Source organism: Nycticebus coucang, chromosome 6 (assembly GCF_027406575.1).
Source record: "Nycticebus coucang isolate mNycCou1 chromosome 6, mNycCou1.pri, whole genome shotgun sequence".
In the NCBI taxonomy this organism is placed as follows: domain Eukaryota; kingdom Metazoa; phylum Chordata; class Mammalia; order Primates; family Lorisidae; genus Nycticebus; species Nycticebus coucang.
Window position 1 is genome coordinate 89,344,505 of NC_069785.1, and position 8,589 is coordinate 89,353,093.

Here is an 8,589-nt window from a genome sequence, read left to right on the forward strand (position 1 = left end):
TTTCTTTCTTTTTTTTTTGCAGTTTTTGGCGGGGGCCGGGTTTGAATCCTCCACCTCCGCTATATGGGGCTGGCGCCATATCATTTGAGCCACAGGCGCCACTCATCTAGGTCATTTTCTTAAAGGACTTTCTTAAAGTCATTTCTGACTCAGCTGGAAGGTAGATTCTTTTTCCCTTCTCTTTCTGTTTATCTGGATGTAATTACTGGAGCTTCAGCAGCCATATTGGGCCATGAGACAGCCCAGAGGGAGAAAAACTTGTACTAAGAATGATGGGGAACAGACAGATAAAAAGGGATCTGGGTCCCTGATGACCATGAAGCCACCAAATAAACCTTTGACTGTTGTTTTTTTGTTTTGTTTTTTTTAAATATGGAATGCTTCCTGAATTTGCGTGTCATCCTTGCGCAGGGGCCATGCTAATCTTCTCTGTATCGTTCCAATTTTACTATATGTGCTGCCAAAGAGAGCACCAAACCTTTGACTGTTAACCTCTTGATTTTTTATGCAGGAGAAATGAAACAATTATTTTGTTTGTACCTGTAATTGAGTTTTCTATTATATGCAGCTGAACCAAATATTAACTTATTTACTAAGATTGTGGTGTTCTTCTCAGGGGTTTAACTGCCAGCAAGTTCCTTCCTTGCTTACCAGGGGTTTCAGCAAGCTTATTCTTTAAGGGTCATATAGTAAATATTTTAGGTTTTGCAAACCACTTAATGATCTCTATCGCATCCTTAGAGCAAGTACAACTCTGCTATTAGTGTAAAAGCAGCCACAGACAATACACAAATGCGTGTTGCTATGTTCCAGTAAAACTTTATAAGAACATGCATCTGGTCTCCAGGCCCTGTGTGCTGACCTTGGCTTTGGTCCACAAATTTAATGCAAAAGAAAAATAGCTTTTGTTCATAAATTATATGGAGACAGCCTGTTGTCTACGAATGTCTCCCTTACTGGACCCTGGATTTTCCAAGGTGGGGCTATGTCTTAAGTGTGTGTATGTTCCCATCACCTAGCACAGCATTTGGTATGTGATATTGGTTTGGAACACCTTTTCAAATAAATCAATTGAAGTGAAGAATCAAGTCAAGAGGACAAGGAATCCTTTGAAGACTGGAACGTTGAAGTTGGTGTCATTGAGACAGCAAGCTCTGGTTTAAACCAAAATCCCTTGAAGTGACAACTACTTGAGTGATGTGAAACCTGAACTTACCATAAATATCTCATTTTCTTATTTTTTGAGCAGATTATTCCATGTGTCCCAGTCTTCTGCACATTAAACCGCAGGGTAACAGCACCACTCCTGCTCCTTCCCTGCGTCACACTTACTGGACGGCCTGGACTCAAGGTTAGAGCCTTGGTCCCAGCCTGCTGGGTTGAGTGGGCATGAAGAAAATTTGAGAACACAACAGGCAAATTGGTGAGCGAGTGGAAGCAGGTCCCTGCTGGGTGGAGCTGGGAGGAAGCATCATTTCCAGCAGGAAGGATGCTTCCAGTGCCTGGGGGCTACCAAGAGGGGCTGGGCCACATCTGTGACCATGTCTTGCCCCTTCTTTTTCTAGGGGATATACATAGTAGCAACTGGTTTCTTTGAACGGGGCACTTATGCTGGTTCAAGGGACAAAATTCACATGCTCTGTGTGCAAACTCACACTCCTATCTTTCCCATTTATCTTGTATTATAAGCTCACAGTCTGCTTGGCATGGTCCAAGATGCAAATGTGAAGTGATGACTACTTCTCGTGTGAGGGTGTTAGCTCAGTTTTGCTCATTTCCCTGCTATGTTACATGTACTGGTCCACAATCCCTTGTCCAAAACCTTCAGGGCCATATGTGTTTGAGAGAGAAGATTATTGGAGATTTCAGGAAGGTAAAACAGTACCCATCTTATGTTATGTAACACCTACAGAGCAGTCAGGGGAAGCTGCCCTTAACCCAATATATTAATATTTGTGCAGAAAAATTTAAATATTTACACTCAGTAGGACCAACAGAGACTGTCAGTAGCCTCATTCACTTCGGGTCAAGGTTTGCCACCAAATTCATTTTCATGCCAAATACATTCAAAGAGAAAAAGGTTTTCAGAGGTTTTGGATTTCAGAAATATAAATAAGGGGTTCTGGGCCTGTATTCGTTTTTTTTTTTTTTTAAAGTGCTATCTCCCAATGATTCATCATTAATTTTCCTACAGAAGCACGTTTATCTCATCCTCATGCTCCTCCCAGTGATTTCATTTTCAGACCCCTTCATTCTTCGTGGAGGTCCTCGGCACATTGCCTGACACGCGTCACAGGTGCTTAGTAAGTTTCGTTAACTAAACACATAGCCCTCTTTTGAGATAAAAGTTATAGTTGATGAATCCAAGGCTAGAAGGTTCACGGGTGAGGCACAGGTGACACAGTCTTTAACTCCTAGCTCTTAGTCTTTGTCATCTCTACTCATTTGCACACAGTAAGAGTGAGGATTTGCACATACAAATTTATTTTTATTTTTTTATTTTTATTTTTATTTTTTTGAGACAGAGTCTAACTGTGTTACCCTCAGTAGAGTTCTGTGGCATCACAGCTCACAGCAATCTCAAACTCTTTGGCTTAAGCGATTCTCTTGCCTCAGCCTCCCAAGTACCTGGGACTACAGGCACCTACCACAATACCTGGCTATTTTTTTGTTGCAGTTGTCATTGATGTTTAGCAGGCCCAGGCCAAGCTCGAACCTGCCACCCTTGGTGTGTGTGGCTGGCGCCCTACCCACTGAGCTACGGGCACCATCCTATTTCCAGGTTTTAAAGGGAAAGAATATGGGTCTACAGCAGGGGGAAATGTTGTCCAGATATGAGAGGGGAAGCTGGCAATGTCTAGAGATAATTTTGGCTGCCACAGCTGAGGGGAGGGTGCTATGGTGTTTGATGGGTAGAGACCAGGAATGTTTCCAAACATCCTACAATGCACAGGATAACTCCCACAACCAAGGACTGGTCAGTCCTGAAAGTCAGCAGTGTTGAGGTTGAGATGTAGCCTAATTAAGAAAAGAACTCCTGATCAAAGATCTTGAATTAAGACACATATCCGACTCCTTTCTGTATCAGGGACTCTCCATGTCACTTCGGGCAACTCCCTTACCCAACCCCAGGTTTAGGTACTGTGCCCACATCTTGTCCCCTGCACCCTGCAAACCAAACCACCTGCCCCCTGCCAGCCAAACCAGTGCTCCTCTGATTTGGATGGTGGTCCCAGCCCAAGGACGGGTTGCGCTCTTGGCCTAAGAAGGAAAGTGAACACATGGCTTTTCTCTCTGATGCCAGAGTGTGCTTAAAGAATTTGAAAATATAGTCAAAGTAATGAAACCAATGCCTTTGAGATCAGAATGATGATTTTATATTTGTTGTCTCTTTATCATTTGTCTTGCAAGATGGGAAAGGCAAACCATTGCCTTTGGTAACTTTTGCATTACCAGCAGAGGGCAGGCAATGCTCACCTAAAGGGAAAATCCAAGTTCCCATCTGCCTTCAGCAGAGATTAAAATGCCAACGGCTACAGGACCTACCTGATTGATCAACTATCTTTGCTGTTTTCTTTCTCTATGTCCTTTGTAATTGATATGATTTTTATACTAATAGCTGTCTCAGTAAAAATTTTGTGTCTGGAAATATTTGATTTCTCCTATTTTGGAAGGGTGATCTGAAAGTCTTTATTGAAAAATTTAAAAATTCTAATTAAATATAAAGTATGCTCACTAAAAAAATTAAAAGCACCTTTTTTTTTTTTTGAGATCAAGTCTCAAGCTGTCACCCTGAGTAGTCTGTGGCGTCACAGCTCACAGCAACCTCAAACTCTTGGGCTCAAGTATTCTCTTGCTTCTCTTGCTTCAGCCTCCAAGTAGCCGGGCTACAGGCGCCCACCACGACGCCTGGCTATTTTTTTGTTGCATTTGTCATTGTTGTTTTAGCTGGCCTGGGCCGGGTTTGAACCCACCAGCCTCAGTGTTGGCTGGCACCTTACCCATTGAGCTATGGGCATTTCCCAAAGCACATTTTTTAAAACTACACAAAGATGACCACTGTTAGCTGGTTTGGGGTGCTTTTTTCCTTTTTTTTTTTGTAGAGACAGAGTCTTACTTTATCACCCTTGGTAGAGTGCCGTGGCCTCACACAGCTCACAGCAACCTCCAACTCCTGGGCTTAGGTGATTCTCTTGCCTCAGCCTCCCATCTGGAACCTCAGGTGCCCACCACAACGTCCAGCTATTTTTTGTTGCAGTTCGGCCAGAGCAGAGTTTAAACCTGCCACCCTTGGTATATGGGGCCAGAGCCCTGCCCACTGAGCAACAGGTGCCGCTTTTCCCTTCCAATCGCTTTTCTGTTAGAACTTCTGAGATGTGGAGATACCATCTAACCCCAGCGAGAATGGCCCACATCACAAAATCTCAAAACTGCAGATGCTGGCATGGATGTGGAGAGAAGGGAACACTTTTACACTGCTGGTGGGACTGCAAACTAGTACAACCTTTCTGGAAGGAAGTATGGAGAAACCTCAAAGCACTCAAGCTAGACCTCCCATTTGATTCTGCAATCCCATTACTGGGCATCTACCCAGAAGGAAAAAAAATCCTTTTATCATAAGGACACTTGTACTAGACTGTTTATTGCAGCTCAATTTACAATCGCCAAAATGTGGAAACAGCCTAAATGCCCACCAACCCAGGAATGGATTAACAAGCTGTGGTATATGTATATATACCATGGAATACTATTCAGCTATTAAAAAAAATGGAGACTTTACATCCTTCGTATTAACCTGGATGGAAGTGGAAGACATTATTCTTAGTAAAGCATCACAAGAATGGAGAAGCATGAATCCTATGTACTCAATTTTGATATGCGACAGTTAATGACAATTAAGGTCATGGGGGGGTAGGAAAAGCAGAGAGAGGGAAGGGGGTGGCCTTGGTGCATGCCACACTTTCTGGGGGCAAGACATGATTGCAAGAGGGATGTTACCTAACAAATGCAATCAGTGCAACCTGGCTTATTGTACCCTCAATGAATCCCCAACAATAAAAAAAAAAAAGAAAGAAAATAAAGGTTAGAATATGGAATAAAAAAAAAAGAACTTCTGAGATGTGTTTGTAACATCGACACATAAGGGAGCTTGCCACAGGAGAAATTGATAAATGTGCTGTGCTTTCTCGTCTCTATGCCTTTGCTCCCAGCTCAACTGGAAGCTCTTTTTCTATATTTCTGAAATTCCAAATTCCAGATATTCTTCAAGGTTAAGCTCAGGGGTCTTGCTTGATTCTTTCTAGCAGGAAGTAATCTATTTTCTCTGTTATTTTTATGCCACTGTTTCTATGACTCTCATGGCAATTACCACTTTCTGCCTTATATCATAATATTTATACAGTTGAATGTTCTATGAAGTGTAATCTGGCTATGCTCCCCAGGCTGGAGTACAGGGACTATTCACTGGTGCCAACATAGCACACTGCAGCCTCGAACACCAGGGCTCAAGTGATCCTTTTGCCTCAGCCTCCCAAATAGCTGGGACTACAGGTGTGTGCCACCATGAGTGTAAATTTTGAATGTGGAAATCTCACTTCATCTTTCTATCTTCCATAGTGCCAACACCGGGGCATCACACAGTTAATATTTACAAGTATTTGTAAAAGGGAAGGAAAAAGAAGAAGGAAAAAAGGAAGGAAAAGAGAAAGGAAGGAGGGAAGGGATAGAAAAAAGGAAGGAAGCAAAGAGTAAAGGAAGAAGGGGGAGGAAAAAAATTGTTGCATTATAACTTGCAACGAGCTTTCGCAGAGTATGCAAAAGCATTATTCCTGTTTCAAAGAAAAGGCCCAGAGTCCAAGTGCTGGCTCATGCTTAGAATGCCATTTGAGAGAATTTTCTCAGAGCAGAAGACTCAGAGTTTGGACATTGCTGTGGGTTGAACTGTGTCCTCCAAAATGATATGTTAAGGTCCTAACCTGTGAATGTGACCCTCTTTGGAAAGAGGGCCTTTGCCAATGCAATCAGGTTAAGATGAGGTCATACTGGGTTAGAATGGGCCCTAAATCAGATGACTTGTGTCCTTATAAAAAAAGGGGGGATATCTGGACAGACAGATACACAGTGGGAGGACGGACGTGTGGAGAATGGAGTGATGCTGCTTTACGCCAAAAGATGTCCTGGACTGCTGGTCACCTGGAGTGAAAAAAGCTGGAAAAGGCAAGGAAGGATTTTTTCCCCGAGATCCTTCAAAGAGAGGATTGCCTTGCTGACACCTTGATTTCATACTTCTAGCCTTTAGGACTGTGAGAGAAAAAATTTCTTTTGGTCTAAGCCACCTGGTTTGTGGTAATTTGTTACTGCTGCTCAAGGAAGTTAATGAATCATGTTAAAAACTCCTAGTGACAACAGATCCCCCCTGGGGAACAAAGAGAAGACCTATGCTGTTGGAAAAAGTCAAGATTCCAAGGATAAAGAGAATTCTTTCAGAGGGTCAGAGAGAAGAGGGTTGTTTGATGGGTTCAAAGTATTTCAGCACAAGCAAATCCTATTTTCCTAATTTATTTTTCAAGGAATTAGGCCTTACGGGAGGTCTTTGAAAAACATTGCACAAGTTTAAGCACCCGATTTCTCCTGTTACTATCCCTAAATGCACAGAATGGCAGTCAGCATCTTGTCAGCATCTAAGTACTTTCTGTTGTAATATGACATATTGCAACAGATTCACATATTGATGTGAAAAGCTAAAAGAAGTGGTAACCACCAGGATCAAGGTCTTAGAATGAAAATAAGGATTTTCTGGATCATAGCCATTCACTTATCCATTACTATCCCAAGGGTCTTCCAGTATTCTGAGGATTAAGTTATTATTGGGATGCTATTGCCAAAGTAAGCAGTAAGACCAAATGCTTCCTCTCGCTTCCATAGCTCAGGCAACTTAGCTACCATGGCCCCATGGGAATCAATTCTTAGGGTGAAACAACCTTTTGGGGGGTGTAGGAGAGACTACTTGGTAAACGTTATCTTCACTCCCCATGGTGGGAAACAAGCCAACCACACAGAGATGCCTTTCTTGAGGTTCCCATTTAGCCTTTACGTGCTTCGTGTGAACAGTGATGAAGATGATGATGACAAAGGTCACAATAACGCCCATGACTGGAACAAAAACAACAGCAAACACTTTTTATTCCAGAAAGGATTTTAACCTTGGTGTCTAGCAAGGTCTAATGTACGGTATCAACTCGATGAAAGGTTGCTGAATGAATGGATGCATAAATGAATGAGCAGGATTGGATTCCTCCAGCAGTGTCCTTTATTGCTCTGTAACTGAGTTTGTTTCTGTAATTTCTTGGGCAGGATGTCTAGAAGGATGTCTATGTTCACTGGATACAGCCAAAGTCATTACTTTAGGGTAATAGTGTGTTTTGATTTTTCCATGATACCTCCTGCCATTTCAGGGTGACTGGCTCCTGAGCATATCTGTGGGCTAGTATTTGATTCTAGACAAAGATTTCAGGAATACCATGATTATCATTGTCTTCAAAACCAAAGGCAATTTCATTGACTATTGCAATGACTGTGACGTTTTTGCTGTCAGTTTCTGGTAAGTCCCCAGATTAAGTTCTCATTTGGTTGAAATTATAATATTACCATTTAAGTAGTTCCTGACTTTAGTATTTAATTCTAATTGATTTATTCAATATATATATTTTATAGGACCTACTGTGTGCCAACTACTTCTAAATAAAGTGAAAAAGGGCGGCACCTGTGGCTCAGTGAGTAGGGCACCGGCCCCATATACCGAGGGTGGCAGGTTGGAACCTGTCCCCTGCCAAACTGCAACAACAACAACAAAAATAGTCAGGCGTTTTGGCAGGCTCCTGCAGTCCCAGCTACTCTGGAGGCTGGGGCAAGAGAATTGCTTAAGCCCAAGATCTGGAGGTTGCTGTGAGCTGTGACATCACAGCACTCTACTGAGGGCAAAAAAGTAAGACTTTTTCTCTAAATAAATAAATAAAGTGAAAAAATTGAGTTAAAAGAGCACTGGAAAGAGAGTCAGAAAACCAAGACCAGATGGTAGGGTTAAAAAAAAAAAAAAAAAAGGAAAAGGCCTGGGGAAGTAACTTAATTTTACTTCTTTTATCCTTATCTTTTAAAAAATTGTTGTTGTTTGGAGATTATCTTTAAAATACAATTCATCAAGATAATCTCTTTTTACTGTTTTCAAATCCTGTAGTTCTGGGTTTGTGGGTTCCTACCTTATAACTCTAGACCCTTACAGTAACTGCCAGGCAATATGGTTGCCCCAAGAAGGTCATCACCACCCTCAGCTTTTCATGAAGGCACGGCCATTTGGGAAGAGGTGACAGTGCTTTGTTTGACCCATCCAAACAATAGCTAGAGCATGATAGACCCATGGTGAAAGGAGCTTTTCATTACCATGCGGGTCATGGTTGGTCTGTCCTCAAGGTGTTGTACCATGGGCCTGTTCTGAGGGAAGCCACCCCTGTCACGTGAGAGGAAGGGCTTCATCTCAGGAGTGGCATCGTGCATTGAGGGGGGCACACCTTCCCACCTCCACCGAGACCACTG

General features: G+C 42.4%; 1 non-coding gene across 1 annotated transcript; it reads right to left on the reverse strand.

Moving 5' to 3' along the window:
* Window positions 1-366: 366 nt before the first annotated feature.
* LOC128589330 (U6 spliceosomal RNA) lies at window positions 367-473 on the reverse strand. The gene has a single exon (XR_008380924.1). It is a non-coding gene; the product is annotated as a U6 spliceosomal RNA (small nuclear RNA).
* Between the last annotated feature and the right edge of the window lie 8,116 nt (window positions 474-8,589).